General features: G+C 49.2%; 2 pseudogenes across 2 annotated transcripts; both read right to left on the bottom strand.

The window, feature by feature from the left end:
- Nucleotides 1–423: 423 nt before the first annotated feature.
- Nucleotides 424–1,582, bottom strand: LOC308528575 (neurofilament light polypeptide-like; annotated as a pseudogene). Its single transcript has one exon. The product of its transcript is annotated as a neurofilament light polypeptide-like (transcript).
- A 995-nt stretch (nt 1,583–2,577) lies between these two features.
- Nucleotides 2,578–4,592, bottom strand: LOC308532983 (TCF3 fusion partner homolog; annotated as a pseudogene). Its single transcript has 2 exons — nt 4,321–4,592; nt 2,578–3,285 (listed from the first exon to the last, which is right to left on the bottom strand). The product of its transcript is annotated as a TCF3 fusion partner homolog (transcript).
- Between the last annotated feature and the right edge of the window lie 5,993 nt (nt 4,593–10,585).

The raw sequence follows: 10,585 nt of genomic DNA, 5'->3' as shown, positions 1-10,585 counted from the left end.
TTGTCATTCAGTGTAACTTTACTGTTTATTGCACATGATTTGAGGTCTTTAATTTCTAACCACCAAAGATTCAAAGGACTATTTTTTCCATGAAGTTTAACATTAACATTAGTGAATTCATGTATTCATGTGTTTTTATTGTAAACATATGAATTATTCACATTGCTATAGATCCTGAACTCATAAGCGTGGACCATGCACAGGCTGGCAGGAAGCCAGGAAGCCACTCTGCAAGCAAACAGATACTTTGAGTAAGGAGAAAAACCATAGCACAACATTTAATGTCCAACCTGAGTCACGTCAGAATGTTACATATATTGACTTTTTAATTCATATAGTATCGGGAACTCAACTGCTTGGTTGGTGATGGGGTTGGCCTGGTTTCAGGAGGATTATTACTGAAATAATTAAGGAAAGGGGGGCTCAATCTTTCTCCTTGGTTGCTTTCTCCTCCCCAGCACCTTCATCTTTCTTCTCATCCTCAGCTTCCTGGGCATCTTCTCCTTCACCTTCACCTCTTTCTTCCTCCTTTGCATCCTCAAATTCTTCCTTGGCGCCTTCTTTCTCTTGCTCAGCCTCTTCCTTCTCCTTCTCCTCCTCTTCAGCTTCTCCTTCAGAGGGGGGTTCATCCTTAGCTTTCTTGGCTTTTGCAGCCTTAATGGTCTCCTCCACCTCGATCTGCTCCTCCTGGACGTGGTTGGTGTATTAAGAAGGGAAGGAGCGAGCAGACATGAAGTAGGAACTGGTCTGTAAACCACTGTAGGCAGATCGGCCAAAGACCTGGGAACTCTGGGAGTAGCTGCTGGCTATGCTTCCCACGCTGGTGAAACTGAGCCAGGCTCCTCACCTTCCAAGAGTTTCCTGTAAGCTGCAATGTCAATGTCCAAAGCCATCTTCACATTGAGGAGGTCCTGGTATTCTTTTAAATATTGTGCCAATTCACTCTCTGCAGTTCTCAACTCATTTTCTAATTTGTTGATTGTCTCCTGCATAGCACTAATGTCGGCGTTCTGCTTATCCTCCAGCTCTTGCAGCTGCTGTTCCAGCACTTCCTTCATGCCCCGGCATGCTTCCATCTCCAGGGTCTTGGCCTTGAGCAGGCAGCGGCTCTCAGAACCTCATCCTTGGCAGTGCACACCTCTTTGGTGTTCCTGGCAGCACTCTCAGTCAGCACGGTGAAGCGGCTCTTGAACCATTCTTCAGCATTCTGCATGTTCTTGGCAGCCAGCTTCTTTCTCATACTGGGCCAGATGTCCTTGAGCAGCTCAAAGAGGTTGGGCTTGGAAAACAGGTCCATCTCCACAGACATCTGAGCCTACTGGATCTGCGCCTGCAGCTCGGAGATCTCCTCTTCACGCACCTTCTTCAGAAAGGCGATTCCATCCATCAGGCTGTCGATGCGCTTTTCTAGATTAGCACCAGCGAGAGCCGCCTTATCTGCACCTTTGCGTGCCTCCAGCAGCCGGCACTCGGCATCCTGGAAGTTCAGAACCTCGTCTTCGGAGTGTGCCTGTAGGTTGCTCTCAGCTTCTCTCAAGTCCCGGTTCCTCCTAATGGGGTCCGAGGCTGCACCCCTGATCATGCTGCCCTCTCCTTTCCGGGGATCAGGGGTGGTGTGGTGGGGTGCAGTTGTCCCATTTTCATTAAAATGCTCAAACCACGCCTACTCCACTGGTGTCCGCAGGCGACCCGGGGGCAGACAGTGATCCCGGAGGCGCTCGCTGCCCCCACCAGAGCTCAGCCACAGTGGTCTGTGGTGAGCTCCTGGCTGCAACTTGGACCCGCTTCCTTAACCAGGGACCTGGCGCTGGGCAGGCGGCAGCAGCGCTTCCTCCCCAGCCTGTGCTGGAGTGGGTCCCCGCGGTTTTAGAACTGAACTCCGAGGGCCTCCCGGCGGGCAGCGGCCCTGAGCCCCCCAGCTCTCCCTCCATCCGCCAAGGCTTCCTTCTCACACTTGCTTCTCACACTTGCTTCTCACACTTGCGTCTCACACTTGCTGAAAACCTTCTCGGTCCATTTGCCATAGTAATCAGTTCGGGCTGAAAGGACTGGGGACTCCGGGAGCCTGAGGGGACTGGGTGCCGCCATCTTGTGATGGAGTGATGGTTAATTTGCATATTACCCTTTTATTAGATAGGACTAGAGGCCCGGTGCACAAAAATGTGTGCGCTCGGGTGGGTCCCTCAGCCTGGCCTGTGCCCTCTCGCAGTCTGGGGCCCCTTGGGGGCCCTTCCCCTGGCTGCTGCCACCAGTTTTCCTTGGGCGCCTGGAACCCAGGCCTTCGCTCTTCGCCGGGAGGGGCCCGCGTGGTGGGCGAGGGGCTTAGCTCTTTTAAAAATACTTCTGAATGTTTGGTAAATAGTCCTGTAGGAATCTACTTTCTGAAACATGCTGGTTGTTAAGGGCTGATTTGGGTAATCAACAAAATGTATGTTAAAATCCTAATCCCCAGAACCTCAGAATGTACCTGTATGTGGAGATAAGATCTTTAAAGAGGGGATTACATTAAATTGAGGCAGTTCCAGTGGGACCCTTAGCCCATCTCACTGAAGTCCTTATCAGAAGAGGAATGTTGGGGTCCTGTCCCAGCAGGTCCAGGGGTTCCCAAAGGTGTGGACGGAGTCGGTGAAGAAGGAATGACACAGAGGCAGCGTTCAGGTGATCATCATAGCCCGGTTCTCTTTTTATTGTCCAGTGACATCTATATTTATACTATTTGATCCTATAAGCATGCCTCTATAAGCTTTTTTTTTTTTTTGCCGAAGCGAAGATGGTGTCCGTTTATTGAGAGGTCAGTCAAAAGGGGAGCTGGCTAGGGTGGGGTAGGGCAGTAGCTTGTCTGGCCCCCAAGAAACCCAACTTGAGTCCAGAGCCTTGACCGCTTTGAAGCCAAAGTCTTCCTCCACCTTTATCTACACGAGGGCCAGCTCCAGAGTCAGAGGGACTCCCACCCAGCCCCCTTCTGGTGGCACTCACCGCCTCTTCCAACCGTTGGGCCCCTCGCCAGGGGCCGGGATGCTGGCTTCTGTGGGCACTGGCGTCCTCCTGGGCGGGGACAGCCCCTCTTTCTCTGGAGGCTCGTTCTCAGCGTTGCCTGGGGTGGGAGCATCTGTGCCGTGGCTGCCCTCATCCTCCAGTAAGATGGTGAACTGGCTGGGCCGGTAGTCATCGCCGTAGGAGTCCAGCACCCTCATGAGGAACCTCTGCTCCTGCTGGAGTCTCCGTGTTATCCTCTGTATCTGATGGAGCCTGTTCAGGACCTGCTCATTCACCTGCTTGATCTCCCTGTGTTGTGCCCAGATTTCAAAGTTCCCAAGACCTCCAGGGAGTCAGTCAGTTCGATGCAAAAGCAGAGTCATTTATTTCAAACCTAGGTTTGGCTCCCCTGCCACACTCACCGATGCAAAGGTAAGCTCCAGTGGCCGAGAGAGAGAGGCCTGATGGGACAGGAGGTTTTAAAGGGGGGTGGAGTGAGGGCAGGAGAGGGGACTGTGGGCCATAGTGATGGCGTGCACTTCCCTTGATTATCATTGGTTAGTCCAGAGAAATCCTGGGTGTGGCTAGCAGCGGCTTCTTCCCATGAGGAAGCACATGGCACCGTCCCAAAATGGAGGACCCAAGGCAAGATGGAGGGCGCAGTCCTTGCCCGGCTCCTGCTGCTGCCGCCCCAACTCGCCACAAGGCAGGACGGCCCTCCCGCACAGCACCCGCAGCTGGCCTGCGGGCAGACCGGGACTCCAGCGCATCTGGGCGGCACAGGCCCAGCAAACGGGGTGCGGCCGGTGGAGTGGCCCAGCTCTGGAGGAGCGGCATCCGCTCGGAGCAGACCCGGCCATGGGGCCGGTGCACTGCAGCATGGCGGCCTCCCCAAGCTAGGGCACACGCCCCACTCCGCTGCCGCGCTGCTGCACTGGGCCTGGTCCGGGGGGCAGCGGGTGGGTGGCAGCCCGCGCCGGGCCGGGGAGCCAATGCCCCCCCCATGGGGCCGGGCGGTCGGCCCACGCAGGCCCCGGTCCCCCCGACCAGGCCCCAAGGGCCACATGGACCCCCAGCCCCTGCGCGGGCAAGCGGGGAGCCGACCACGGGGTAAGGGAGGAAAGAGCCAGGCGGTGAGGCCTCCCGCTCCCATGACCTCCCCCGTGATCGGTCGCCGCCCGGCCCCACCCCTCGGCCCGCCACCGGCCACCACGCAGCCTGTCCTGACACTCGGACCCGCTCCGGGGAGGCCAGGCCCTACGGCGGGCGCGGAGGGATTTCAGAGCCCAGCGGCCAGACTCCTCCTCCCGCACCGCCCGGAGAGGCGGGCGGCAGGCCTTTCACCTGCAGCGCTGATCCAGTGCTTGGTACTTCCTGTGATTGAGTTCCCGTTGGCACTGTGGCCACCGGCCTTGGGCTGCCTCCTCCTCTTCCTCTTGCTCTTGGAGGCTGGAGCTGCCCAGACCCCCAGACATGAACTCCACTTCGGTCTCAAGCTCGCTCTCCAGGATGTGACCACCGAACAGTGGAGGCAGCGCCAGCTCTGAGCAGGGAGGTGCTGAGAACTCCTCAAAGCCCACGGCTGCCATGGACCCCTCTCTCTGCTCCAGCTCCATTTCTCCCTGGCTCCTGGCAGAACTTCCAACCTTGCAAGCCTCTTAAAGTGCAAAATGACACACCCCATCCAATTTCATGGCCAGCCACACAGGCCCCGGCCGCTAAGCCTCCTGGGAGTTGTAGTTCTCTATTTCTCGCTCGCTTCCCTAGTCCCCACCGTGAGTCCTTGCTGAAAGGCCCTGCTTGCTGGTCAAATGCCTCTGGCCAGGCATCTGAGTCACCTCCATCTTTATTCCTGTCCTGACACCGTGCCCTCTGACCACGGAGACTCTCCTCTTGGAAGGCCCCTGCGTCTCCTTCTGGGGCCTGGCTGCATCGCCCCTGGGACCGGATCGCGTGCCCCAGCAGCAACTCAGCCCTGGCCCCTGGGTCTCCTTCTGGGGTCGGGGATGCACTGCTGCCTGGGCACCGGATCGCGTGCCCTGGTGGCGACACAGCCCTGGCCTCTGGGTCTCCTTCTGGGGCTGAGGATGCGCCGCTGCCCAGGTACCGGATCGTGTGCCCCGGAGGTGACACAGCCCCAGCCCCTGGTTTTCCTTCTGGGTCCTGGCTGCCTTGCCCCCGGGACCAGATCACATCCCCAGGCAGGGATGCAGCCTGGCCTCTGGCCCCGCCTCTGGGTATTCTCAGATCACTGGTGATCGGTGATCCCAGAAGCCCTGCCCCACCTGGTTTCTCCGATTACTGGCCCAGGGCCAGCAAAGGTGGCCCAGTTCTCCGGCTATTGGCTGCCACCTGGGTTCCCTCAGCAGCAGATGGCTTCTTCCATCCTTCCCCTTTCGCCTCCCATCATTGTGCCTATGTATGCAAATTAACCGCCATCTTTCTTGGAAGTTAATTTGCATATCACCCTGATTAGACAATGGGAAGCCTGTCGGAGGTATGGTTAATTACCCTTTTTGTCTTTTATTAGAATATATATATATATTATAGATATATATAATATATCTATTATATATATATATATTAGAATATTATATATATATAATTTCTGAAGTAGAATACCTACTTAAGTTTTGTCCTTATTTTGGCCCATAATAACCAATATCTAATTTATTTTCACCCCTGCTTTCTAAAACAAATAAGTTGATAACTGTAGAAGGTCCTGGGCTTACCATGATACAATTTATAATTTTTTGATTTTACAATGGTGTGGAAGCTATTCAGTAGAAACTGTACTTTGAACTTTGATTTTTTTCTGGGCTAGCAGTATATGGTTCCTAATTATCTGGTGATAATGGGTAGTGGCAGTGAGCTGCAGCTCCCAATCAGCCATGATACAAGGGTAAACAGCTTATACTCAGTGTACTAGCTGCCAGCGATTTTTGGATATTGTGTTTTGTGTTTTTGCATCCCATCATGTCTGCAAAAATGCCCATCTGTGTCTCCTGCTTCTGATGAGGCAAACATGCAGGTGGTTACAATTACAATGAAACTGAAGACGATTGCCCAACTGTGGGCTAATGTAAGTATTCTGAACACATTAAAGGTAGGCTATTCTAAAGTATCATGTTCAGTAGGTTAGGGGTATTAAGTGTATTTTTGACTTACATTATTTTCAACTTATGATGAATTTATTGGGTCATAATAACCATGGTAAGTCAAGGAGCATCTATACTTCAATTTTAGATTAAACTAGAGGCCTGGTGCATGAATTCATGCATGGGGAGGTGGGAGGAAGGACTACAAGAGGTTGGCTGGCTGGGGGTGGTGGGGGCGGAATCACAGGAGGTTGACCACCAGCCCTGAGGAGGGAGCTGGCCCTTGGCTCCCCTGGGAAAGGGGCTGTGTCTGTTGCCCCATACCCCTTGTTTCCCATCCCAGCCTGGGCCCTAAGGCCCCAATGGGGTTGGAACAGGAGGCAATTGTCGCCAGGCTGGGCATGGAAGGAATGCACACCGACACCACTGTCAGTGCCCTACCACCGGTGGTTCCCCGCCTCCCCCCCACCTCCTTCCCTTGCAGCCACACCACCACCGGGGTGAGTGAGTGGCCCCTGGGAAAGGAAGAGGACAGGAATGAGGCAAACCCTTGTGTTGAGGGCTAACTTTCAATAGATCACAGCAAGAGAGCTGCTCTGCTGCATAAGAAACCCTGACCCAGAAGCAAGTCTCTATAAATGGTTTAGCACCAGGGGCTGATGGATGCAAGCCAGCCAGGGGGAGGGGCCGTGGGAGGTTGGCTGTGGGAGAGCACTGACCACCAGGGGGCAGCTCCTGCATTGAGCATATGCCCCTTGGTGGTCAGTGAGTGCCATAACAACTGTTCAACCAGCCGTTCCAGTCTTTCTGGTGGACTGGTTGTAACGGTCACTTAGGCTTTTATATATATAGACTAGAGGCCCAGTACACAAAATTCATACATGGGGGGTCCCTCAGCCCGGCATGCACCCTCTCCAATCTGGGACCCCTCAGGGGATGTCCAACTGCCAGTTTAGGCCCATCTCACAATCTGGGACCACTGGCTCCTAACCACTCATCTGCCTGCCTGCCTGGTTGCCCCTAATCACATCTGCCTGCAGGCCTGATGCTCCTAACTGCTCCCCTGCCAGCCTGATCATCCCTAACTGATCCCCTGCTGGCCTGATCATCACTTAACTGTTCTCCTGCTGGCTTGATCATCCCCTAACTGGTCTTTCCTGCTGACCTGATCACTCCTAACCGCCTCTGCCTTGCCCCCGCAACCGTGGCTTTGTCTGGAAGGATATCCGGAAGATGTCCAGTCTAATTAGCATATCATCCTATGGAAAGCTTTAAGTAAGTCAGGTGTATTGGTATTCTGAAAAATCTTTGGCACCCAATGTTGCCTCAGCTATTATTAAATAAATATTAATGGATAAGTAAGAATTTTGGTGATAATTTTATATAATATGGTTTTATTTTGATGTTCTGATTGAGATTCTATTAGAGAAAATTAGAATTGACCTACTCTTCAGTGGTGGAAAGAGAGAAAAGGAAAACATTAAGTAGGAAATAAATGAGAGATTAAAGAATTTAAAAGGAAAGATCAGATAAAGAATACACTACAATGACTAAAAAAAGAAATGTTGATCAAGAAAAAATATGTAGAAAGGGAAAGAAAAAACTAATTATTTATTATAATTGTATTAATTGATTTATCAACTTTTGATTTTCATCACTCCTGTTTTTTTGACTGGGAGCTAGAAACAGTGCCAGCACTTTACCGTTGTGGAATATTTACCAGTCTTGGTTACAGAAATTTCCAGTGGTTACCTAACATAAAATAGTTTATCTGGTGACTTCAACATATTCCTTTACTTATTTCACAACAGAAAAGCAGATTTCTTCCTGGGGGCTTAGTTAATATAAAGTCAATCATTGCAAAACAATCTAAACTGTTATCTAAAACCAGACATATATCTAGAGCTCACTAAATAACTTTTAATTAAATTAGTTAAAAGTGATCTATAAATTTACAAAGTTCTTATGAGTTTGAAATGGAAGGAACATTTAATTTTGTCAAACATTAATTTATATAAACAGTACCTATAGTTAAAATTGTGAAGATTAATTAAATAATGATTATAGTAGATTTTTTCATTTAAATCCTAATATATTATATTCAACTAGAGGCCCAGTGCATGAAATTCGTACGGGGGGGGGGGGTCTCTCAGCCTGGCCTGAACCCTCTCCAATCTGGGACCCCTCGGGGGATGTCCAACTGCCTCTCGCAATCCGGGACCTCTGGCTCCTAACCACTTGCCTGCCTGCCTGCCTGGTCACCCCTAACCCCTCTGCTTGCCTGTCTGATCACCCCTAACCCCTCTGCCTGCCTGCCTGCCTGATCACCCCTAACCACCTCTGCCTGCCTTCCTGATCACCCCTAACTGCCTCTGCCTCACCCCTCACCCAGGACCCAGGATTCCCTCCTCCAGCCGGTTGCAGGCACCCAGGACCTGGGTTTCCCTTCCTGTGGCGAGCCACAGGCACCCAGGACCCAAGCTGGCTTCACTTGGGCTAGCCACAGCAACAGGGGATCTTGGGTGAGCGGCTTTGCCTGGGCGGCAGCCACAGGTGCCCAAGACCGCAGGGCAGGTCGCTTGTGCCTCTCCTGGGCCACAGGCACAGGTGCAGGTGCAGCCACTGGTGCCTGGGACCGCAGGGCAGGCAGCTTGTCCCCTCCCGGGCCACAGCCTGGCTGGTTCTCATTCCTCTCCCGCAAGCCCATTTGTACCTGGCTGGTCCCCATTCCTCTCTCCCCAGTATTGAGTGTCTGAGCCATTATGGTGTGACAGTGTGAGGGCATGACAAACATTTGCATAGTAGCTCTTTATTATATAGGATAATATAATATTTATAATATATTGAGTATAATGTATGTTAACTGATATATTATTTTCTATATTAAATTAAAGCATAATATATCATACTATATGTCTTGATAATATAATATCAAGATTTCTTTAACTCATGTTGTGGTAAAGAGCTTCCTGGTAACATGTTTAAAAAAGTACCTTTTGAGACCTTGAACAATTCTATTCTAATGTATACATTCTCCTCCCATCAGTCTATTCACTTTCTATACTATACTTTGAGAGATACTTTTAAATAATGTTGAAAACCAGGAGTTCAGTAACTCATGTTATTTACCTTAATGTCTGAGCTTGGACAATCAAGTAGCAGTAAAAACTTTTGTGACCTTGATATGGTTGTAATCCAATCACCGGAAGATTAATGTGGCTTTAATAGGAACAAGGAGAACTTTTAAAATAAAGTATGATGTTTATAAGAATCTATGATTACAAAGATACTATTGAAGTTGGATTATTTTCTTAAAGCTTAGAGTGGTATGCCTTTGCAATTTAAAAAATATATACTTTTAAGATTTTAATTTAGAAGTTCAAGAATACCAAGTTCAGTTAGTATTTTATAAGATTTTGTAAAGATAAATAGTTTGCATTTTCCTCTACTTTCATGTTAAATATATGTAACTTTAAAAGATGAAAAAATCAGGTATTTTAAAAGTACTTGGTTAACTAAACTTCACTTGTTTTTCCAAAATTATACAAAAATATTCCTGCTTAGTGGAAAGCCATTAATTCAGGCTTTGAATAAGAATTATACTATATTTTTTCTGAAATAATTTTAATGAAGAAATAGAAAAAAAAATTCTATAAGTTAAAAAAAGAGAGAAGCAGTTTTTCTCAAACAAATTTTCTTAAACTCCCATCCCACTCCCAAGGTCCTCACCACTCCGTTGTCTGTGTCCACGGATTATGCATATATGCATACAAGTTCATTGGTTGATCTCTCCCCACCCACCATCCCCTGCCTTCATTCTGAGGTTCAACAGTTGGTTCATGCTTCTATGTCTCTGAGTCTATTTTTGATCATCAGTTTATTTGGTTTATTAGATTCCACATATGAGTGAGATCATGTGATACTTACCTTTCTCTGACTGGCTTATTTCATTCAGCATAATACTCTCCAGGTCCATCCATGCTGTTGCAAATGGTAAGAGTTCTTTTCTTTTTTATTCCATTGTATAAATGTACCACAGTTGTTGTTGTTTTTTATCCACTTATCTGCTAATGGGCACTTACGCTGTGTCTAAATCTTAGCTGTTGTAAATTACACTGCTATGAACATAGGGGTGCATATATCCTTTCTGATGAGTATTTTGGGTTTATTGGGATATATTCATAGAAGTGGGATGACTGGGTCAAATGGCAGTTTCATTTTTAACTTTTTGAGGAAAATCCATACTGTTTTCCACAGTGGCTGCACCAGTCTGCATTCCCACCAGCAGTACAAGAGGGTTCCCTTTTCTCCACAACCTCACCAACAGTTGTCATTTGTTGATTTGTTGACAACAGCCATTCTGACAGGTGTGAGATGTCATTTTGATCTGCATCTCTCGGATGATTAATGTCTTTGAGCATTTTTTTTTTCATATGTCTCTTGGTTTTTCTGTATTACCACTTTGTAGAAGTGTCTATTTAAGTCCTTTGCTCATTTTTAATTGGATTGTT

The sequence above is a fragment of the Myotis nattereri genome (assembly GCF_964212035.1).
Source record: "Myotis nattereri genome assembly, chromosome: 1".
In the NCBI taxonomy this organism is placed as follows: Eukaryota; Metazoa; Chordata; class Mammalia; order Chiroptera; family Vespertilionidae; genus Myotis; species Myotis nattereri.
The sequence above is the reverse complement of the archived record's forward strand: the minus strand, read 5'-3'. Positions and strand labels throughout refer to the sequence as shown.